This window comes from Hyperoodon ampullatus (genome assembly GCF_949752795.1).
Source record: "Hyperoodon ampullatus genome assembly, chromosome: 11".
NCBI lineage: Eukaryota > Metazoa > Chordata > Mammalia > Artiodactyla > Ziphiidae > Hyperoodon > Hyperoodon ampullatus.
Window position 1 is genome coordinate 90,098,308 of NC_136924.1, and position 25,830 is coordinate 90,124,137.

Here is a 25,830-nt window from a genome sequence, read left to right on the forward strand (position 1 = left end):
GCTTTTGATTTCTCCATCAAATCTGAATGAGATCCTTGCCGGGTAGAGTAATCTTGGTTGTAGGTTCTTTCTTTTCATCACTTTAAGTATATCATGCCACTCCCTTCTTGCTTGTAGAGTTTCTGCTGAGAACTCAGCTGTTAACCTTATGGAAGTTCCCTTGTATGTTATTTGTCATTTTTCCCTTGCTGCTTTCAATAATTTTTCTTTGTCTTCAATTTTTGCCAGTTTGATCACTATGTGTCTCTGCGTGATTCTCCTTGGGTTTATCCTGTATGGGACTCTCTGCATTTCCTGGACTTGAGTGGCTATTTCCTTTCCCATGTTAGGGGAGTGTTCAACTATAATCTCTTCAAATATTTTCTCTGGTCCTTTCTCCCTCTCTTCTCCTCCTGGGACCCCTATAATGCAAATGTTGTTGTGTTTAATGTTGTCCCAGAGGTCTTTTAGGCTGTCTTCATTTCTTTTCATTCTTTTTTCTTTATTCTATTCCACAGCAGTGAATTCCACCATTCTGTCTTCCAGGTCACTTATCCGTTCTTCTGCCTCAGTTATTCTGCTATTGATTCCTTCTAGTGTAGTTTTCATTTCAGTTATTGTATTGTTCATGTGTGTCCCTTTGTTCTTTAATTCTTCTAGGTCTTTGTTAAACATTTCTTGCATCTTCTCGATCTTTGCATCAATTCTTTTTCCAAGGTCCTGGATCATCTTCACTAACATTATTCTGAATTCTTTTTCTGGAAGGTTGCCTATCTCCACTTCATTTAGTTGTTTTTCTGGGCTTTTATCTTGTTCCTTCATCTGGTACATAGCCCTCTGCCTTTTCATCTTGTCTCTTTTTTTGTGAATGTGGTTTTTGTTCCACAGGAACAGGATTGTAGTTCTTCTTGCTTCTGCTGTCTGCCCTCTGGTGGATTAGGCCATCTCTTTATGCCTTTCTATTGATTTTAGTTCTGCTGCTCAGAGACACCAATGAGAAATGCTGAGTACATTCGATAACTAAAAAATATCCATCCACCCTGTACGTGATTCCTCTTTAGAAAATTGTGCAAATAAGATAGTGTTTTCCTGCTCCCTGTTCATTCTTGAGACCAGAGACTATTCCCTGAATTTGTAATGGACTCAAGGGATAGGTAGAGGGTGTTCTAAATTTCAAATCTCAGTCTTGGTTCTGAAGCCCAATATTGCCTTAGAGAAGTTTCCTTCTATAATTATTGATTACCTCTCACATACTGGAAATGAAGTCACATCTACAAAGATCCCAGTTTAGACTGTAGCATTTGTGAATTTTTCCTGAATGAAAAAATGCATTTATTTGCATTATTTCTATAAGAGAATTTGTTTACAAATGAGAAAACAGTCTTTTATCACATATATTTTGCCAGTTTGAATTTAGTCAGGGATCTTGGTATATTGATGCATATTTCATTCAAACAATACTTTGCTTTAAAAAATTTGCAGCTGGGGCTTCCCTGGTGGTGCAGTGGTTAAGCATCCACCTGCCAATGCAGGGGACACAGGTTCAATCCCTGGTCTGGGAAGATCCCACACGCTGCAGAGGAACTAATCCCAGGAGCCACAGCTACTGAGGCCATGTGCCACAACTATTGAATCCTGCGCACCTAGAGTCTGTGCTCTGCAACAAGAGAAGCCACCACAAAGAGAAGCCTGTGCACCACAACAAAGAGTAGCCCCCACTCGCTGCAACTAGAGAAAGCCCATGCACAGCAACAAAGACCCAACGCAGCCAAAAAAAATTTTTTTTTTGTAATCAAAAGATCACCTAGGAGGTGAATTTTTTATCACACAGGTGAGTAAATTCAGGGATCAGAATTATGCCCTTTATCTCTGTACTATGGATAATTGAAGTAAATACCATGGAGAAGGATGGAAAGAATTCTGATCTAGGCATAGGAGTTGTGGGTCCTAGTATGTGCTCCCAAGCTCTGTGGATTTAATTGGACTTCCTCAAGCTCCCTTTCTATTTTCTGTGAAAATGAAAGGGCTGATACCTGATCTCCACTGCCACTAATATTTTCAGGCTTCATGGACATAGTGTGAAGGTATATTTTCATAAGCATCTAGTTGTACTTTGTGACAACTTTGTCTGTCTCTCTTCCCTCATTTCCAAGTTTCTTAAGAGCATTAAAAATATTTTGTCCATGGAGAGAATATTGAGGAGCAGAACCTGAGAGGTTGTACTGGGAAGCCGTCTCAGACTCAAATCCTAAGTGACAAAAATAAAGCCAACCTAAATTACATAAAGAAACCAGAAGTTATGGGCTTATTCTATTGAAAAGTCTAGTTATGGACTGAATTGTATTACCTCAAAATTCATAGGTTGAATTCATAACTGCCAGTATCTCAGAATGTGACTGTTTGGGAAATTGGGTCTTTAAAGACATAAGTAAGGTTAAATGATGTCACATGGGTGGGCCCTAATCCAATCTGACTGGTCTTATATGAAGAGTAAATTTGGACACACAAGAAAACACCCAGGGTACACATGCAAGGGGGGAGGACCAAATGAAGAGGCAGCAGGAGGGTGGCCGTCTGCAAGCCAGGGAGAGAGGCCTCAGAGGAAACCGACTTTGACAACACCTTCATCTTGGATCTGTAGCCTCCAGAACTATGAGAAAATACATTTCTATAGTTTGAGCCACCCAGTCTGGTGTTTTATTATAGTAGCCCTTGCAGGGGCCTGGTGAAAAATGAAAATGTGGTACCCTGGTTTAAAAAGCAGGAAAAAAGTGCCACTAAAGATACTAAAACATTAGGTTTTTTCCCCTTCTTCCTTCGTCTTTCTTTGACTTCTGGCGATTTGTTGTTTGGGGGTTTTTGGTTTTGATTGTTTGTTTGTTTTTGCTATTTAGGTGATTCCGAGCAAAAGAAAATTAAAAATTATTAGCATGAATTTTACCATTTATCTCTCTATTGTACAATGGCAGTTTCAAACGCAAATATAAGAGCACTTAATTCATGTGCAGAATCGCCCAAATTGCACAATTCATCTTTCATGCCACTTAGATGCATATGTAGACCATTGTTATAAGAAGAGTAGAAATGCTGCAGAAACTAACTCAACTGTTTTTACTTTACTTCTTGATCCATACACATTCTACCGACACTCTCTTTCCTCTATGTATTTATTGATGAGTGTGGAAGGACAGAAAGGAAAAGGAACTGAAGGTTGTCCTTTCTTTCCTTTTCCTTCTCTGTCATCATTTTCAGCATAAATGGTTGACTCATACAAGGAAGTAGCACTCAGAAAAGAGAGGATCTGCTAGGGTTCTTTGTTCGTTTGTGTTTCTTGCAATTCAGTTGCCTTCTTTCTGCATTTGAAGCAAGTTCTGATTCAAAGGGAAAGCATGGCTTCTCAGGAGTGTCAGCATCCCGCTTACCCTGCCAGAGACCTGACAGGCTCACCTTGTACTCACTTGGAGTTTCATTGAACCTCCACACATGGTGGGGTTCATTGGAATTCTGTGTTTCTGGGTCATCGTGAATGCTCTGTGCAAACGGGGTAGCAGGGAGTGGCAGACACACATGTTACCTGTACTACTCTGCTCACCTGCATGACCCATTGTCCCATTAGACTTCCTTTACAAAACACGAGTTCAAAAATAAAATGTTAAGATGTTTGAGAACGGCAACAGCTGAGCATTAATCACAGCACAGGGCCCTTCTGAACATGAGACCCTGGGCAACCACATAGGACATACACTCATGAAACCAGTCCTGGTCCCTGGATATGATGTTATGGAAAGCTCATGATAGCATCCGAAGTCAGTGTCTCTTTTTCTGTTATCTGTCTCTACTCGCCTCCATGTCAGCTTTATTCTCAGCCAGGGTCTTATTTCTTGGTTATCTAATTGCTGCAGAAAACAAGCTAGATAGAGTCCTTTCTCAAAAGTCCTAGCTATTGTCTCAGTACATCTCATAGATTCCAAAGGAGCAGGTGCCCATTTTTGAACCAGTCACTGTGACCACAGCAATATCTTTTTCCAGCTACCCAGGGCTCTATCTCATTGCCCATCTCTGAAGCTGGAGATGGAGATGACTTCCTAGGAATGAAGCACATGGATAGAACATCAGGAATAGAGTAGTCTTCAGAGGAGAACTGGGGTACAGTCTCCAAAAGTAGGGTAAATGGATGCCAGGAAGCAAAACTAAAATAAAAGTCAGAGCCCATTTCCATGATCTAGGATGTCAGAGTAGGAAGCTTAGTGCAATTAAGCAATGATTTGGGAGCTGGAAAGGTCACAGAACCTAGGTTGATTACTTTTCTATTCCAAGCTAGGACCAGTAGGTAAGGTTGTACAGCACACCTTATGCTGTAGCTGTTTTCCAACCAGTTATGGTACGTGTAAAAGTTCTGTTCCAGGAGAGTCTATCTGGATAATTCTTTTAGCATTTTCCCTGCATTTTCCCATTATCATCCCAAATTTACCATCAAGGCATCCTGGACCCCCCAAAATCATTTGTATTCCTAACTTTTATATAAGAACTGCTTCCAAACACTGCAGCAGTACCCAGCACTGCAGCTGCTTTAGTAGCTCTGTTCTATTCAGACCTTCTCATGATACTTCACTTCTGACTGAGTGGGTTTTAAGACACCAATTGTGGGGAGGGGGTTGTCAGAGGGAGGAGATTGGGGGCTGAGGGTGCTGTTAGAGGTAGAGGATGAGGAGTGAAAACAGGGTCACGCTTCTACACAGTTGTATAGTTACACACTATGTTTGTGTGATTCCCCCTTGGACCTGTGATTGTTGGAGCTTCTGCCCTACTCAAAATCTCGCCCCGGGGGGCCTCGCAAGTTCTCATGGAAGAGGCTTCTCCACCCCATATGAAGTACCCACTGCTGTGTCACACCTCTCCCCACACACATACTCTCTAAAGAGTCACTCAGGAGGATCTCACTGGCACAGCTGCAGCGTGTCCTCACAGTGAGGCCACCAACCATCAGGGTTCTGCTTCCCGGTACTTCCAAGACCCCCCAGGTGCCAACTCTGCCAGATACCCTTGTCAGAGCCCCTAGGTATCTTGACAGCTCCTGACATTGTAACTCTGATAGAGGCTTTGGGATTCTATATGCTGAAGCCCTCAGTTTGCTGAAGCCACATTTTTTCCCCTGCCAAAGGGTTTGCCCATTTTGTGCTACACTCTGTCACACAAGTACCAAAGCAGTGTAGCCAGTCACTTTTAGGTCTTGTGGAGGTATTAGTGGAAACAGCAAAACAGAAATAATGGACACCATTATGTATTCAAATTCAAAACCTTTCAAGGGTTTTGTTTCAGCAAGCTTGGGTAACTGGAACTCTCTTCTCCAAGAATTTCTTTCCTGGACAGAGAATACATAATGCTGACAGGTCCCTTGTGCAAATAGGCTTGTGGCGGGTGACCTCACTCTCTTGGTTTTGTCAAAAGGAGTGAATGTGTCCAGCTGTCTGGGGTGACAGCAGCTTAAACTCAAGCTTGGAACTCACTAGCAGTAAATTAATTCTGATGATGAATTTGGTCAGGATAAGGTCCGAGCTTGAGATCTTGTTCAGAATTGGGGAGTTTTGGAAGTAAAGCTTACAGAAATATTACTGTTTCTCATAGAAACTTCTGTGATAGAGAGTTGTTTGAAATTGAATGCAGTGTTCTTGACACATCACAGACACAGGTTTTATAGGAACTTAGCTCTGAATGGGAATCTTGATGTCATCTAGTACAGTTCCTTCTTTTTGGTATTTAAGGAAACTTTTTCTCAGCTACTGAGTGACAAAGGTGGAACTAGAATCCAGATAATTCTTTGTTTTATTTCCTCATGGAAAAAATCACAAGAACAACAGGGAAAAAATTACTGATGCTTTTAAAGATTTGGCATCTGCCACACTTGTCCTGGATTATGGAAAATTTGCCCTCATATAATCCAGACCACTTCTTATTCTGTACTCTCATGAGAAAGATTAGAGAGAAACTGCCAAAGTCATGTGAACTTTGACTGGCATCTATTCCTGAGGTCTATATGACAAAGCCAAAGTCTTACATCTTATTTTCCATCTTATTTTCCATAGCAGGTACCCTGGCTCTTCCAGTTTTACAATGATTCTTTTTCTCATCTGTGACTCATTTAAAGGAATGTTCTTGTCTAAATGATCTTCTCTCTCACACACCCACTCTATTTCCCCAGAAAATTAGGACATAACTCTAGAAAGCTAATGAACTCACATCTCTTTAAATTTCACAGCTCTGATGTTGGCCTCACCTCCAAATGTACTTCTCCAAAGGTACAGAAGAGTTTTCACAGAACAGAAAACAATAAAGGCTTAGGTAATCTTAATGATGGAGAAACTGAAGAAAAGTTAAGAGTCACACAAAGACACTCTAGGAACACATCTGGGACACAGGTGATCTTGTCCCCAGGACACTAGACAGAACCTATATATCATTCAAAGAATAATCTTACTAACTCTCTGATCTCTGTCCATAATTACCTAGAGATCAGATTCTCCTTGAGAGAAGTGTTTGTGAGTGTTTGTGTGTATTTGGTTCACAGCATTTAGCCCAAAGAGTTTGCTGACTGTTTATACTGAATATGCTTCCTGAAAACTAACTTAATAATCTCACTCAGTTCTGCCTCCCCCTCTTTCATTCATGTGAGTAAATGAGGACCTGCAAGACTAGTGCCCTAGGTCATCACCATGAGTGATTTAGTTGTCAGCCTTTCTAGTAAAGCTGCCTACCTGGATCTCAATTAATGCTAATTATTATAGGGACTCCATTACCCAAGTGAGGAAATGTCTCCCCTGAAAAAGGCTATGCAACGGAAAAAGAAATTCAAATTTGTCTGCTTCTCAATTAAATATCCAAATTCTAAGTGAGCCTAACACCTGCCCTATGAGTAGGATAAGTACTAAGATTCGACATGGTGGAAGTGTACCCCCAAAGTACCAAGTCTTGAAGACCCAAGAAGAGTGTTGGTAGGAATATCTCTGGACATATAAACAGAGATTAGTTGCCACTGGCATCTGGCATAACACTGAAAGGAAGCCCATGCTATTGCTAAAGGAACAGTGCAGAAGGAAAGGAGTGGTGCCCTGCCCCCAGCTCTGCCACATCTCACTAAGCGCCCAGCCTCACCAGATCTGCCGTCAGTCTCAGCTGGCTTCTGCTGAAATTACCCCTAGAGCAGGGTTTCTCAACCTCAACACTATTGACATTTTAGGCTAGACAATCCTTTGTTTTAAGTGGCTACCCCAAGCACTGTAGGATATTTTGCAGCATCCCTGGCCTCTGCCCACTGGATGCCAGTAGAACCCACTAGTTGTGACAACCAAATATATCTCAAGACATTGCCAAATGCCCCCAGAGAAGGGGGCAAAACTGCCCTTGATTGAAAACCACTCATTTAGGGGCACAGAAAGTGGGGTCAGGTAAGAAGAGGCCTCAGGTAAGCTGGCTCTCAGAGGATGATTGTTAACCTTTTTGGTGTCTTAGTACTCTCACAGAATTCAGTGGGGAATTTTTTTACTTTATATCCATAAATACACTTAAGTACATATGGTCAAATTTTTACTTCAAAAACTCCCTCAAGTTGAAAAATTCATGCCCTAGGGCATTCATTCCTTTACATCAATATTGGAATTTTTCATACAGGACTTTCCCAAGAAGCCAAGCAAAATGAAAATAAAAAGAAATACTGAAAATGTAGAAGTTCAAAGACAGACAAGTTTTACAAGATAGAGATATCTTATCTTAAAATAACTAAAGTCTAGTCACAAACAGCTTGGAACAGTTTAAGGCCTCACAAGCTCTACATTTTTCCTTCTATTCTGACTGACCTCATCCTATTGCTTTATTTTCCAACTTCACTTGTATCCCCTTTCCTTCCCAGACAAGCATGGAATTAGAAGTAAGAGTAGTAGTAGCTAACTTTTACCAATAACTTACTAAGGGCCAGGCATTTTCGGAGTACTTTTACTTGTATTTGCTCATGTCATCCTCACAACAACTCTATGGCATAAGTAGTAGTATTATTCCCATTTTAGCGATGAGGAAACAGAGGCACTTAGAGATTAAGTAACTTTCCCAAAGTCACACAGCTAATAATTAGCAGAACCAAAAGTCAACCTTAGGCTGGTCCCAGAGTCCATGCTCTTAGGCCCACTACACTCTAAACTACGTGTGGTCCACAGTCCTAAGTGGACAATGGGTAGTAGTTATCTAATGGTGAGAAAAGGTCTTCATATATTTCCCAGGATGTACGGCTGTGGCAGTCAATACTACAGACACCTGGCCAACTTCATTTCCTCTTTGTCCCCTTTTCCCCTTCAGTTTCTCTGACTCTTAACACCTCTCTTCCACTAAAAAGAAAGTAAAGCTTTGCTTCCTCACAGCATCTTGACTAGTCTCCAGTGAATTCAAATGACTGAATTTGAATTCAATCATTTGAATGGTATCAAATCAATGGTATCATTTACCATTGGTTCTCAAAGTCTGGCCCAAGAACCATCTGAGGATAAATCACCAATAGTGCTTATTAAAATGGCAGATTCTTGGATCTTACTAAAGATCCATTGAATTGAAATCTCAATTAAAATGAAAATTGTGTTAGAGCACAAGACTGTGCTCTAAGCAAGCTCCTTAGAGGATTCTGATACACACAAAGGCTGAGCTCCATTTACACTCCTGTGATTGGTTAGCTCAGCTAGTTAGAGCTAATTACACTGCAGTTCAATTCTCAGAAGAGCCAACTTTGCTTGGCAGTTTTACTCCTACCCTTTCCTTATTTATTTAGTGTTCTTCCAAAGTACAAACAGCTAGACAACATGGGCATGTGGGGAAACAGTCTAGATAGATAAAGTCAAGCTTATTATCAAAACTGGAAAACTAATTTCAAGGGCATTATTTTGATTCAAATTGAGCATTTTTTTTTAAATTGGCATTTCTGGAATGAGTAAAAATACCTATCTTATAATGAAGATACAGTATTAGTTTCCATAAAAGGAAAACATCAGTGATACCTCAATTCTTGCTTAACTCATATCTGCGTGTTAGGTCCAGAGACCTTAAAGATAACACAACCTGTAATTTGCTGCATGCAGCATCTTGCATGGTCACAATGTGGGGGAGTTTATTTCTACAAAATATGGCTTTCAGTGGGCTAGCTGAGGCCAATTGACAAGAGTTGTGCCTTGGTCATGGACCCTGATTAGATGACTTCTTCATCGACACAACTCCTGAACCATCAAAACTCTCAGCACTTTAGAATCACTCTCAACCAAGACAAAGCTCATAAAAGCCTTTGAATCTTAGTCATTCCCATCAGTGTCTCTGAACTAACTCCAATGACAGAAATACTGCCTGATTTGTTTCTAAACTACAAAGGGGAAAGGTCGGGGCGGGGAGGGATAAATTAGGAACTTGGGATTAACATATACACACTGTTATATATAAAATAGATAATCAACAAGGACCTACTGGATAGCACAGGGAACTCTACTCAATATTCTGTAATAACCTATTTGTGAAAAGACTCTGAAAAAGAATAGATACATGTATATGTATAACTGAATCACTTTGCTGTACACCTGAAACTAACACAATATTGTAAACCAATTATACCCCAATATAAAATAAAAATTAAATTAAAAAATAAAATTAAAATAACTACCTTACATATTAAAAATATAAAATGATAATACTAAAAATAAAATAAAATAAACTACATAGAAACATTGGTGCTATTGTAGAGAATACATAACCAAAAAAAGGGGTCGGCTTCCTCCTTTGAGAAACACTACTTGCCCGGTATCAGTGCTTGGAAGTGCGCATGCGCCCTCTCCCAGTAGCTAAGCACCAGTATCGTTTTCCCAGCAGGAACGGTGTGCTGGGACTGCTCTTTAATTACATGCAAGTTTTATTGTTTTCCCTAAGTGAAAATAAAATAGTCTTGTGGTAGCATGGAATTAGAGAAACGAGACTTCGTTTGGGAGTTTGATGGAACCTGTTCAGAGAGGAGAATTATCAGTTTTTCATATTCTCTGAATGTTTCAGACAGAGGTTCTAGGACCAAAGACATAACTCCTGTGGCACTTTGTCCTCCATTTGATTTCTACACAGCCACGGGGTTGATGGTGCAAAGTCACTTTTCCTCAACTTTGTACAGCATTCTGTGCTTCAGCTTCTCATGAGTAAAGAAACCCATTTCATTCTCATTCCCTTTCCCTCTATAAAATCCTAAGAATTAATTAAGTATCTGTAGCACTTTTCTTTTAAGACGGCTCCACGTTCCAAGGCTTTTTTTTTTTTTTAGGTGAAGCTTTCAGGAGCTGTGCCTGGTTCTCTGTCCCTGACAATTGCAAAGGGAGAGCTGATGTGGTTAAATAAATTTTCATGAACTCTGAGTAGACAATAAAATATATTGTAAGTAAAACTAAATCCTTCTATTTTCCATTTTAACTAGACCAAAGATCTCTAGATTTAAAATCTTTTTTAACTTTTAATTGCCTTCCAAATTCCTAATATATTTGACATGTATTCTCTAACCACTGTGTCCTCAGCTCTTTCCTATATATAAAATATCACTTAAGCTTCTCAACAAATCTGAGGACAGGACTATTACACCCATCTTACAAACAAGAGCCTGAGGTTTAGAAAAACGAACCATATGTGTTCAATGTCACAGAGAAAGTAAGTAATAGAAATATGCTTCAAATTCTGGTCTCCTAACTCTCAGTTCAATGTCAGGTCAGTTGTCCTACAGCTATTACCTGGTTTGGTACAACTGCTGAGAGTAAATGAGTGATCAAAATTCAGAGCTTCTATCTTGTTAAAGAATCCCATATACTTTATATTCTTCACTCCATTGAGGAAGGTCTTCACGTGTTTTGCAAGGTTGGCATGCTCCTATATTCTCACCCTTCCCAGCACATACTTGTGTCGCCTGCAGGAATTATAATAGCCGTATCCTCAGACTTATTTCCTTTTTGGAGCTTTTTAGAAAAACTAGTCATTGGAGAGTATTACAGAAGTAAATATGCAATGACACAGAGTGACATGACCCCAAGAATTCCTTCCACTGACCTCAATCTCTAAGTCACCCATTTCTAGTCCATCCTGCTGTTGCCAGGGGCAAGCGATACTGTTAAGTACACCAGAATTCTTGCAGGATCTTTCTAAAGGTTCTCTGCAAAATGCATTGTTTTTATAACTGCCAGTTAAGTGATGCCTCAGCTGCATTTGAGGAAGAGTGGGGACATCCAGTGGCCACGCTGGTTGTTAACAACTGAATTATCACTACAATGATATCTTATGATTTGATATAAACTCGTTAACTGCAAAAGTTCTTAAAAGATTTCTGTTTTCAGCAATTTTAAATTACTGCAAAAGGGATATTTGGTAGCCTGCAAACTTGTATTTAGAGTTCAATTGGCAAGTGCATCTCCCCAAATAATCTTATTTTCAGATACCTGGGTCATCATAGTTCACTGCTCAGAATTATCTACCACATCAAACCAAAATACATGATGACATTAACTCTTCCCCAAAATATCTGAACATAATAGACACTTTGACTTGGTCAATTTACATGGATGACTCCGTCTGGCCTCAGGGTGTGCATAGTACATGAATATTGAATGGAGTCTTCCTTCCAGTACAAAGGAAATGAAAAAGTTTGAGGGGTCAAGAGGTCTCATCGACCAGCTAGTGCAATTTTGAAATTGAAATCTTTCAGTGAGGAAAGAACATAGGTGTCTTTTAACCTCCCTAGAATAATATTATTGAAAGTTGTTGGTGGTGTTCTGGTGTGACATGAAAATTTGGCCAATTAAAAAAAAGCATATGATATTGTTCTCCTAGAATGCAGTTTAATTACTATGCCTTTGTTTTTTTTCTTCTCATCATGTCAAATTTTAAAACCATTTAAAACTCAACATTCAGGGACTTCCCTGTTAGCGCAGTGGTTAAGAATCTGCCTGCCAATGCAGCAGACATGGGTTCAAGCCCTGATACGGGAAGATCCCACATGCCACGGAGCAACTAAGCCCGTGCGCCACAACTACTGAGCCTGCGCTCTAGAGCCCACAAGCCAGAACTACTGAGCCCGCGTGCCACAACTACTGAAGCCCACGTGCCTAGAGCCTGTGCTCCACAACAAGAGAAGCCACCGCAATGAGAAGCCCGTGCACCACAACGAAGAGTAGCCCCTGCTCGCCGCAACTAGAGAAAGCCCGTGCACAGCAAGGAAGATGCAACGAGGCCAAAATTTTTTTTAATTTTTTTTAATCTGTTCTCCTTAAAAAAAAAGAAGAACTAAACATTCATATTCTTATCTGAATAGGACAGCTAAAGGTAGAGGACAAGATAAGCAGATCGAGGACAAGGGAATTCCTAGCATGGAATATTTGGAATGTACATTGTTCTATTTGCTCTGCTAATTGCTCCACTCAGGAGCAGCCAGACTCAAACAAGTTGTGAGTAGATGCATCTAGCTTTGAGGCTTTATCAGACTTGGTCCATTCTCTTGCTTTCCACAACACTCATTGCAGGTCTCGACACACTTTCCCTGTAGACCATTCTCCAACCTTCCTTAACCTTCCCATCAAACATCAAAACTTAACCATGGAGAGGAGCTTCAAGATGTCGGAAGAGGAAGATCACCTTCCTCCCCACAAATACATCAGAAATACATCTACATGTGGAACAACTCCTACAGAACACCTACTGAACGCTGGCAGAAAAACTCAGACCTCCCAAAGGGCAAGAAACTCGCCCATGTACCTGGGCAGGGCAAAAGAAAAAACAGAGACAAAAGGATAGGGACGGGACCTGAACCAGTGGGAGGGAGCTGTGAAGGAGGAAAGGTTTCCACACACTAGAAGCCCCTTCGCGGGCGGAGACGGCGGGTGGCGGAGTGGGGGAAGGTTCGGAGCCACGGAGGAGAGTGCAGCAACAGGGGTGCGGAGGGCAAAGCGGAGAGATTCCCCCACAGAGGATCAGTGCCGACTAGCATTCACCTGCCCTAGAGGCTCGTCTACTCACCAGCCAGGATGGGAAGGGGCTGGGAGATGAGGCTCCGGCTTCGGAGGTCGGATCCCAGGGAGAGGACTGGGGTTGGCTGCGTGAGCACAGCCTGAAGGGGGCTAGTGCACCACGGCTAGCCAGGAGGGAGTCCGGGGAAAATTCTGGAGCTGCAGAGAGGCAAGAGATCATTGTTTCGGGGCGCACGAGGAGAGGGGATTCAGAGCACCACCTAAACGAGCTCCAGAGACGGGCATGAGATGCTAAGGCCGCTGCTGCAGCCACCAAGAAGCCTGTGTGCAAGCACAGGTCACTATCCACACCTCCTCTCCCGGGAGCCTGTGCAGCCTGCCACTGCCAGGGTCCCATGATCCAGGGACAACTTCCCTGGGAGAATACACAGCGCACCTAAGGCTGCTGCAATGTCACGCCGGCCTCTGCTGCTGCAGGCTCGCCCCGCATCCGTACCCCTCCCTCCCCATGGCCTGACTGAGCCAGACCCCCGAATCAGCTGCTCTTTTAACCCCGTCCTGTCTGAGCAAAGAACAGACGCCCTCAGGCGACCTACATGCAGAGGCCGGTCCAAATCCAAAGCTGAGCCCCAGGAGCTCCGCGAACAAAGAAGAGAAAAGGAAATCTCTCCCAGTAGCCTCAGGAGCAGCGGATTAAATCTCCACAATCAACTTGATGTACCCTGCATCTGTGGAAAACCTGAATAGAAAATGAATCATCCAAAATTGAGGCAGTGGACTTTGGGAGCAATGACATATAGCAGAATAACTGAGGCAGAAGAACAGATATGTGACGTGGAAGATAAAATAGTGGAAATAACTACTGCAGAGCAGAATAAAGAAAAAAGAATGAAAAGAATTGAGGACAGTCTCAGAGACCTCTGGGACAACATTAAACACACCAACATTTGAATTATAGGCGTCTCAGAAGAAGAAGAGAAAAAGAAAGGGACTGAGAAAATATTTGAAGAGATTATAGTTAAAAACTTCCCTAATATGGGAAAGGAAATAATCAAGTCAAGGAAGCACAGAGAGTTCCACACAGGATAAATCCAAGGAGAAACACGCCAAGACACATATTAATCAAACAATCAAAAATTAAATACAAAGAAAAAATATTAAAAGCAGCAAGGGAAAACAGCAAATAACATACAAGGGAATCCCCATAAGGTTAACAGCTGATCTTTCAGCAGAAACTCTGCAAGCCAGAAGGGAGTGGCAGGACATATTTAAAGTGATGAAAGGGAAAAACCTACAACCAAGATTACGCTACCCAGCAAGGATCTCATTCAGATTCAACACAGAAATTAAAATCTTTACAGACAAGCAAAAGCTAAGAGAATTCAGCACCACCAAACCAGCTTTACAACAAATGCTAAAGGAACTTCTCTAGGCAGGAAACACAAGAGAAGGAAAAGACCGACAATAATAAACACAAAACAATTAAGAAAATGGTAATAGGAACATACATATCGATAATTACCTTAAATGTAAATGGATTAAATGCTCCAACCAAAAGACACAGACTGGCTGAATGGGTACAAAAACAAGAGCTGGATATATGCTGTCTACAAGAGACCCACTTCAGACCTAGAGACACATACAGACTGAAAGTGAGGGGATGGAAAAACATATTCCATGCAAATGGAAATGAAAAGAAAACTGGACTAGCAATTCTCACATCAGACAAAATAGACTTTAAAACAAAGACTATTACAAGAGACAAAGAAGGACAGTACATAATGATCAAGGGATCAATCCAAGAAGAAGGTATAAAAATTGTAAATATTTATGCACCCAACACAGGAGCACCTCAATGCATAAGGCAAATGGCGACAGCCATAAAAGGGGAAATCGACAGTAACACACTCATAGCAGGGGAGTTTAATACCCCACTTTCACCAATGGACAGATCATCCAAAATGAAAATAAATAAGGAAACGATAGCAAAGATCAGTAAAGCTAAAAGCTGGTTCTTTGAGAAGATTAAAAAAAATTGATAAACCATTAGTCAGACTCGTCAAGAAAAAAAGGGAGAAGACTCAAATCTACAGAATTAGAAATGAAAAAGGAGAAGTAACAACTGACACTGCAGAAATACAAAGGATCATGAGAGATTACTACAAGCAAGTATATGCCAATAAAATGGACAACCTGTAAGGAATGGACAAATTCTTAGAAAAGCACAACTTTCCGAGACTGAACCAGGAAAAAATAGAAAACATAAACAGACCAATCACAAACACTGAAATTGAGACCTTGATTAAAAATCTTCCAACAAACAAAAGCCCAGGACCAGATGGCTGCACAGGCGAATTCTATAAAACAATTAGAGAAGAGCTAACACCTATCTTTCTCAAACTCTTCCAAAATATAGCAGAGGGAAGAACACTCCCAAACTCATTCTGCGAGGCCACCATCACCCTGATACCAAAACCAGACAAAGATGTCACAAAGAAAGAAAACTACAGGCCAATATCACTGATGAGCATAGATGCAAAAATACTCAACAAACTACTAGCAAACACAATCCAACAGCAGATTCAAAGGATCATACACCATGAGCAAGTGGGGTTTATTCCAGGAATGCAAGGATTCTTCAATATACGCAAATCAATCAATGTGATACACCATATTAACAAATTGAAGGAGAAAAACCACATGATCATCTCAATTGATTCAGAGAAAGCTTTCGACAAAATTCAACACCCATTTATGATAAAAAACCTGCAGAAAGTAGGCATAGAGGGAACTTTCCTCAACATAATAAAGGCCATCTATGACAAACCCATAGCTAACATTGTTCTCGATGGTGAAAACCTGAAACCATTTCCACTAAGATCAGGAATAAGACAAGGTTGTCCACTCTCACCACTATTATTCAACATAGATTTGGAAGTTTTACCCACAGCAATCAGAGAAGAAAATGAAATAAAAGGAATTCAGATCAGAAAAGAAGTAAAGGAGTCACTGTTTGCAGATGACATGATACATACATAGAGAATCCTAAAGATGCTACCAGAAAACTACTAGGACTAATCAATGAATTTGGTAAAGTAGCAGGATACAAAATTAATGCACAGAAATCTCTTGCATTCCTATACACTCATGATGAAAAATCTGAAAGAGAAATTAAGGAAACACTCCCATTTACCATGGCAACAAAAAGAATAAAATACCTAGGAATAAACCTACCTAGGGAGAAAAAGACCTGTATGCAGAAAACTATAAGACACTGATGAAAGAAATTAAAGATGATACAAAAGGATGGAGAGATATACCATGTCCTTGGATAGGAAGAATAAACATGGGAAAATGACTATACTACCCAAAGAAATCTACAAATTCAATGCAATCCCTATCAAACTATCACTGGCATTTTTCACGGAACTAGAACAAAATATTTCACAATTTGTATGGAAACACAAAAGACCCTGAATACCCAAAGCAATCTTGAGAAAGAAAAACGGAGCTGGCAGAATCAGGCTCTCAGACTTCAGACTATACTACAAAACTACAATAATCAAGACAGTATGGTACTGGCACAAAAACAGAAATATAGATCAATGGAACAGGATAGAAAGCCCAGAGATAAACCCACGCACATATGGTCATTTTATTTTTGATAAAGGAGGCAAGAATATACAATGGAGAAAAGACAGCCTCTTCAATAAGTGGTGCTGGGAAAACTGGACAGCTACATGGAAAAGAATGAAATTAGAATACTCCCTAACACCATACACAAAAATAAAATCATAATGGATTAAAGACCTAAGTGTAAGGCCAGACACTATAAAACTTTTAGAGGAAAGCATAGGCAGAACACTCTATGACATAAATCACAGCAATTCCTTTTTGACTCACCTCCTAGAGAACGGAAACAAAAACAAAAATAAACAAATGGGACCTAATTAAACTTAAAAGCTTTTGCACAGCAAAGGAAACCAAAAACAAGATGAAAAGACAACCCTCAGAATGGGAGAAAATATTTGCAAACAAAGCAACTGACAAAGGATTAATCTCCAAAATTTACAAGCAGTTCATGCAGCTCAATATCAAAAAAAACCAAACAACCCAATCCAAAAGTGGGCAGAAGACCTAAATAGACATTTCTCCATAGAAGATATACAGATTGCCAACAACCACATGAAAGGATGCTCAATATCATTAATCATTAGAGAAATGCAAATCAAAACTACAATGAGATATCACCTCACACCAGTCAGAATGGCCATCCTCAAAAAATCTACAAACAGTAAATGCTGGAGAGGGTGTGGAGAAAAGGGAACCCTCTTGCACTGTTGGTGGGAATGTAAATTGATACAGCCACTATGGAGAACAGTATGGAGGTTCCTTAAAAAACTAAAGATAGAACTACCATACCACCCAGCAATCCCACTACTGGGCATATACCCTGAGAAAACCATAATTCAAAAAGAGTCATGTACCACAATGTTCATTGCAGCTCTATTTACAATAGCCAGGACAGGGAAGCCACCTAAGTGTCCATCAACAGATGAATGGATAAAGAAGATGTGGCACATATATACAGTGGGATATTACTCAGCCATAAGAAGAAACGAAATTGAGTTATTTGTAGTGAGGTGGATGGACCTAGAGTCTGTCATACAGAGTGAAGTAAGTCAGAAAGAGGAAAACAAATACCGTATGCTAACACATACATATGGAATCTAAAAAAAAAAAAAAGAAAAATTCATGAAGAACCTAGGGACAGGACGGGAATAAAGACGCAGACCTACTAGAGAATGGACTTGAGGACATGGGGAAGGGGAAGCGTAAGCTGGGACAAAGTGAGAGAGTGGCATGGACATATATACACTACCAAATATAAAACTAATAGCTAGTGGGAAGTAGCCACATAGCACAGGGAGATCATCTCGGTGCTCTGTGACCACCTAGAGGGGTGGGATAGGCAGGGTGGGAGGGAGGGAGATGCAAGAGGGAAGAGTTATGGGGATATATGTATATGTATAGCTGATTCACTTTGTTATGAAGAAGAAACTAACATACCATTGTAAAGCAATTATACACCAATAGGTGTTAAAAAAAAACTACAGTAATCAAAATAGTATGGTACTGGCACAGAATCAGACACATAGAAAATAGAACAGAATAGAGAGCTCAGAAATGAACCCACACGTGTATGGGCAATTAGTCTATGACAAAGAAGGCAAGAATAAACAATGGGGAAAACAGAGCTTCTTCAATAAATGGTGTTGAAAAACTGGACAGCTACATGGAAAAGAATCAAACTGGACTACTCTCTCACACCGTGCACAAAAATAAATTCAAAATGGTTTAAAGAATTAAATGTAAGACCTGAAACCATAAAAGTTCTAGAAGAAAACATAGACAATAGCTTTTTGACATTGGTCTTGTTAATATTTTTTTAGATATTGTTTCTTAGGCAAGGGAAACAAAAGCAAAAAAAAAAAAAAACTTAACCATGGTACACAATCACAGGACCCTGCTCTCAGGGAGATGTTCCTAATCAAAAAGGAAATTGATGAACCTTTAGAAATTTAAGAGTAAAGGTCAGATATTGGTTGGCAGTGTTACTGCTCCAAAAGAATTTTCTCCTAATAGAAGACAATGCCTTATCACATAAAAATAACTTGCAATATTGGAATTTCAGGCAGGTGTGTAACTGTCCATCTCAGAGTTTTATAGATCTTACCATGTAGACTCTCAGCTATAGATGAAGTCAATCTTAATTCTTAACCATTAAAAGTAATCAGAAGAAATGAAGACCTACATTCTCCTCATAAATCTCTAGATTTTTGCTTGACAACCAAAAACCATACATTGCATACACTGCAACTAATCCTGTTGTAATTAGCAGTCACCTTGAATGAAAAGCTCATGTAGACATTTCATCCCTTAACGATCCTTCTGGAATATATTTCCTTTGTGAGGTTCATCGCTGTGTTGCAGTAACTCAGTGTTATATTGCAGGATTGCTTTGTAAAGACTGAGGACCAAGAGACCAGAGTTCCAGTTCCAACTCTCCTACTCATTAACCATCTGACTCCACATCAGTCAGTGTACATTTCAAGCTCAGCTTTCTCATATGTAAAATGAGTAAATTAGATGATCTCTAAGGTCTATCATTATAAAATATTCTCTCATCCCATTTCCTTGTTTGGAATTAATTTGTCCAGTATTATGACTATACAAAAGTCATCTGAGTAATATTCTGGTGTACATATATACCACATCTTCTTTATCCATTCATCTGTCGGTAGACATTTAGGTTGCTTCCATGTCTTGGTTATTGTAAATAGTGTTGCACTGAATACTGGGGTGCATGTATCTTTTCAAATTATAGTTTTCTTCAGAGATGTGGTATATATATATATATATATATAGAGAGAGAGAGAGAGAGAGAGAGACATAATGGAATATTACTCATTCATAAAACGAATGAAATAATGCCATTTGCAGCAACATGGATGGACCTAGAAATTATCATACTAAGTAAGCCAGATAAAGACAAATATCATATGATATCGCTTATATGTGGAATCTAAAAAAAATGATACAAATGAACTTATTTCCAAAGAGAAATAGACCCACAGACATAGAAAACAAACTTATGGTTACCAAAGGGGAAAGGGGTGAAGAGGAATAAATTAGGAGTTTGGGATTAACATAAACACACTACTATATATTAAATAGATAAAAAACAAGGACCTACTGTATAGCACAGGGAACTCTACTCCATATTTTGTAATAACCTATAAGGGAAAAGAATCTGAAAAAGAATGTATATGTATATATAACTGAGTCACTTTGTTGTACACTAGAAACTAGCACAACGTTGTAAATCAACTGTACTTCAATTTTAAAAAAATTTTTAAAGTCATCTGACATCATAAGGTCTTTGGAGAAGATGCTCTCCTTCTAAAAGAAAGAACCACACAAGTTCACTACCAGAAAGACCTTCTGTACTGGGGAAATTACATACCAACATTTAGAGTAGATGATGTGTGGCTCAGAAATGCCTCATGGTGTACCCTCCTCTAAATACCCAAAGTACTTTATTATTATACCTCCTGTCTTCCATGAGATACAGAAAAAAGGAGAACAAAATAAGAACCCAGGAATCCTGCATCCTCACTTTCTGCTCTGAACAATAATTATGATTTCTGAAGAAAGCAGAGAAAAATGAGCAGTAGTACTGCTCATGCCATGGTTCTCAACAGTTTGCCATAATATGCATTTGAAGATCTTTCTTCTTTCTTTCCTGCCAACGCAGGAATAGGAGGCAGAACAGCAATGAGGGATATCACAGGAATTTGCTTTCTCTGTCTTCAGAAGAGCCATTCCATTTCTTGCCTGAAGTTTAACTTGATTATGCATTCATTAAAGACGAGGGATGGCGATGATTAAACAAAAACATCTTTAAAATGCAGAGTTCATTTCAGCCCATTTGGTTTTGTTACACACAAATTGGATTTGCATTGCATCCTGCACAGCAGGTACTCCACTTGAAATCAAAGACAGATGCTTTTATGGGATTAAAAAGAAAACCTAGGAGGCGGGGGGAGAGGGTGAGAGATTGAGATATTTTGCATTTCGGTAATAATGGCTCCAAAATGAAATAGCGGTCATATTGCTGCTTTATGCATATAAGTGTTTGGGCTATAACTAAAAGGAAACAAGAACCCCCATCATAACTTGAATTGTTGTCAAAGAAGAACATTTAATTTGCAGGGGGAAAAATGTTTTTTCCCATAAATGTCTAATAATACCTTAGCTTATTTGAAATTTAATCATAAGTGTCTTAGAATTAAACCATTTGAATTATTACTGAAACATTTCAAGTGGTAACATTAAATGCTTTGTTTGAAATTAGTCATTAATTCAAAAGTCTTCTCTAGCGCTGATGTGAGAGTTTAACTCCTTATCTGTAAACAGAAGTCCCTGGTTCTCACACTATATAATTACTCTTCATACCTCTGCAACACTCACATCACTGGCTATTTACACTGGTACCTTTGGTTAAATTACTCTGGACAATATTTTATAATTGATGTATCTATTGTTTTAAATTTTTATATATTTATCAGCTTATTGGACTTTTGTTGGGAATACTGTCTAAGTAAAGAAAGGCAGAACTGACAGAGCCCCTGTGTAACTTTGTACCTTTCTATTACTTCCAAGATGCTTTGTACAGTGAATATGGTTAATCTCTTACAATGTCTTGCAGAGTATCTGATTCTGTATCAGGGTGATATTAGCATTTCTTGTCTATTTGATGATTGCATCTTGTGGAAGATAGACTGCACTAATGGCCCCACTTACTGGTCTTCCTGGTCTATGCTCTCTGCAATGTTGCAGATCTTCCCATGAAGAGATGGGATCTATTACCCCACCTTTTGAGTATGGGCTGGGCTTGTGATTTGCTTTGGTCACTAGGGTTTGGTGAGAAGGATGATGTGTCAGTTCTAAGCCAAGGCTCTGGAGGCCTTGCAGATTCAGCTCTTTCTCTTGAACCCCTGATTCTGCAATTAGAACAAGGCTAGCCTGATGAAAAATGAGAGACATGTCACCCCATAACTCCTGCCAACATCCCACCTACCCGCCATAAGCAGAGCTGCCTAGCCAAGATGAAGCTGACCACAACCAAGACCAGAAGAACTGTATGGCTGAATTAAGACCAAAACAATCATTCATTTGGGGGATCTTCTGTTACACAGCAATAGAAAATGATACACATCTGCATCATTTAATTTGGACTTTGATGAGTAGGATTTCCAGTGCTTAGCATATGTCTATGTCATAGTATGTGTTAGTATGTGTTTAATAAATATGTATTGATTTATAATTGGGTGGAGATTCATTTATCTATTTTAGTCTGTTGACCAATATGTTCTAATATAACTATGCCCTCCATACTTATGTGGAGTGCTTGGGGAAAAACAAAACAAAACAGAAAAGGGCATTGTGCTCCATTCTTTTTCTCACTGAGAATATCACACATGAAAAGTGGATAAAGGACTTGCTGGAGAGAGAAGCCAGCCTCATCTGTAAGCATTTTAACTGGCTTGAAAATTCATGTGAAATCTAACCTAGATGAGGCTTACCATTTCAAAACCTTCATGGAATATAATTCCACAATGAAGGCTAGATGTCACTTTCCAATGAGCTGCAAACCTCTGAAACGAAGGCTGTTTCCCAACATGCTGAACCACTGAAACATAGAACTGGAAGAAATTTTAGAGATCATCTTGCCCAACCTCCCATTTCACACAGAAATCTCCATCACAATTCCCCAGAAAGGTAACAATTGTCATTAGTAAGTAACATTTAATGTACACTTACTAAGTGCTAGATCCTGTGCTAAGTACCATCTGTGTATTAGTCTGTCACAAAAATGTTATGAGGAAAGTACCATTCTCAAGTCGGAGAAAATGAGCTCAGAAAGCTTAAGCAATGTGTCCAGTGTCATTTAGGAAGCACATGGCACAGATGGAATTCAAACTCTAGAGTCTGCTCTTTTAACTATGAAATGGTTCCTCACTGTTAAAGTGAGAGCCATTCATTGGAGATGGAGCTACCTTGTGGTGATTTCTCCCTCTCCCCCAGAAATACTCCAGCAGAGGCAGAACATCTGAAAACCCATATTTTACAATGATTCAAGTTCAAATCTCCCACATTGTAACTTCCACCCGTTGGCTTTGTCTCCAGCCTTGAGAGCTGGAAAGAAATATTCTTATTTTCTCTTTTACTGACAGATTTTCAAATATTTGACCCTTCTCTTTTCATTCATTCTTATCCAAGATAGTTTTCATGTTCTTCGCTCACAATCAGCCCTCCTAATGAAATCTCTGCAGCCCGTACTCCCTACCTTGCCATTTCAGTGCACAGACTAGTCATCTTACAGCCTAAGACGGCATCTGGTTTTTATGTTGCGGTTGGTTGGTATGTGGTTGATGGATCAGAAGATTTTAAGTAGAAAAATCAGCTCTAAAAACTTGCGTTGAACATTGAATTTAGTACTACAAATATTTTTTCTATAAACCATCCTATAAATATGTCATATATTTTTTGTTCTTTACCTAAGTTTAAGGTCACAGTCCTTTGGAAAGGCATATGAGTCAAGTCCATTGCCAGATTCAAAACAATTGCACTGGTAGCCTATCCCAAATGTACAGAACCCAGAAGATGATACAAATCCATTACTTAATTTTTCTGGCTGGGTTACTTTCCAGTTCATTTGGAGTTTGCCTCAGAGAGGTGTCCAGCATCGCCTCTCACTGCTGGTTTACTACCGAGTTTCCACTTCATTTTGATGGTTCGTTTGTTCCTGATGTCATGGTACCCATGTTCTTAGTATGAATATGGCACCAATGCCCACAGTAAAGGATGTCTTCCAGATTCTTCAAAATGAAGCATCTAAAATAACAACAAAACTTTCTCTTGCAAATTTTTCTCTTGCAATATTTACCAACTCTCATTGAAGAACCTAAATATATGCTAACAAAATATCTTCTTCATTTGTGTGTAGGTTTTTTTTCTTCGTTATTGTTGTTCCTGTTGTTTTGGGGTTTTTTTATTTTTAATCAAAGTCTTTGTCTATAAGTTGCTGGCACTCTATAATGATCATAGCTTACATTCCTGTATTTCATTCATTTGTATTTCATTTTATATTTTGTATTTCATTCTTATATGCACACAACCTTAGACTACTGATGATCTCTCAGATTATCCCAATACATTTTTGTTTGTATTTTTAAAAGATGGCATGTAAGTCCCTCTTAAATTTCAGACACTCTGACCGACATTTAACTGATGAGTCCACACTCCCATATATTTCTACCATTGCCCTGATTTTCAATAAGACTCAGAGTCTCCTGATGACAACAGTAAGAGTAGATTAAATATACAATTTATTTATTCTTTTTGTTACTATATGCAAGACACTTGTTAAGTACTATATATATATTATCATATATTATATATGTATGTCTATATTGTGTGCATATGTGTGTATAAGTTTTTTTCCTCACAGGAATTACAGGTGACAGGATTTTTTTAAAGTCAGTTATATTGAGGTACAATTTTAAACAATAATATGAATTCATTTTCAGCAGAAAGTTTGATGAGTTTTGTTAGATGAATATATGATGTGACCACCATGTAAACCAAAATACAGAACACTTCAAACTGTTCTCTTTAATCCCTTTTGGGTCAAGCACTCTCTTTCCTCACCCAGGTAACCACGGATCTGATTTGTCACAATGGATTCTTTTTACCTGTTTTAAAATTTCACTTAAATGGAATGATACAGTGTATAATTTTTTGTGTCTGATTTCTTTTTCCCAGCATTATATTTTGAGATTCATCAGTGTTGCTATATCAATTCATTCAGTTTTATTGCTGAGTAATATCCTATTTTATGGGTAAAACACAATTTACTTTTCCATTCACCAGTGGATAGATATTTGAATCGTTTCCAGTTTGGGGCTGTTATTTAAAAAGCTGCTATGAGCATTTGTATACATACCTTACTGTGGACATTACATTTTCATTTCTCTTGGATGTATATTTAGGAGTAGAATTGTTAGGTATGAGCGTATATTTAATTTTATAAGAAACTGTCAAACTGTTTCCCAAAGTAATTGTACTATTTTATATGTCCTCAAGCAAAACATGAGGTTTTTTTTTTCCATTGATCCACTTCTTCACCAACACTAAGTATTGTCAATCTTTTTCATTTAAACCATTCTAGTGGGTGTGAAGTTGTATTGGTTTTGGTTTTAACTTGAATTTCCCTAACAACTAATACTGTTCAGCATCTTTTCGTGTGTTTACTGGACATTATACATCTTCTTTTTAAAAGTATATGTTCAAATCTCTTGCTCATTTTGGAGGGCTGTTTGCCTCTTAGTGAATTGTAGGAGTAATTTATCCATTCTGGTTTCCAGTTCTTTGTTAGATATTGCTAGTATTTTCCTCAGTTTTTTACTTTCCTTTTCAGTTACTCAATGGTGTCTTTGGAAGAGCAGAAGCTTTTAATGTGATGCAGTCTAATGTATCAACCATTTTCTTGTATGCTTTTTGTGTCCTAAGGAATCTTTGACTATCCCAATGTTAAAAAGTTTTTTTTTCTATGTATTCTTCTACATGTTTTATACTTTCATTACTTGTCTTTAGATCTATGATCCATCTCCAGTTTATTTTAATGTATATTGTGAAGTAGGGGTAGAGATTCTTTTTTTTTCATACATATAGCTGATTTTTTTTTTAATTAATTTAAAAATTCAATTTCTCATTGAATTATCCTGGCACCTTTGTGAAAAATCAATTGAACACTCTTCCGTTCCATTGATCTCTATGTCTATCATTATGCCAATATCATGCGGTATTTACTACTATGATTTTATAGTAGGTCTTGAAATCAGACAGTGTAAGTTTTCCATCTTTTCCATCATCGACATCTTTTCTCTTTTCCAATATATATATATATATATATATATATATATATATATATATATATATATATATATATATTTTTTTTTTTTTTTTTTTTTTTTTTTTTTTTTTTGCAGTACACGGGCCTCTTACTGTTGTGGACTCTCCCATTATGGAGCACAGGCTCCGGGCACGCAGGCTCAGCGGTCATGACTCACGGGCCCAGCTGCTCCGCAACATGAGGGATCCTCCCGGACCGGGGCACGAACCCGTGTCCCCTGCATCAGCAGGCGGACTCTCAATCACTGTGCCACCAGGGAAGCCCCAAAATTGTTTTTGTCTAGTCCAGCTCCTTTGCATCTCCTTG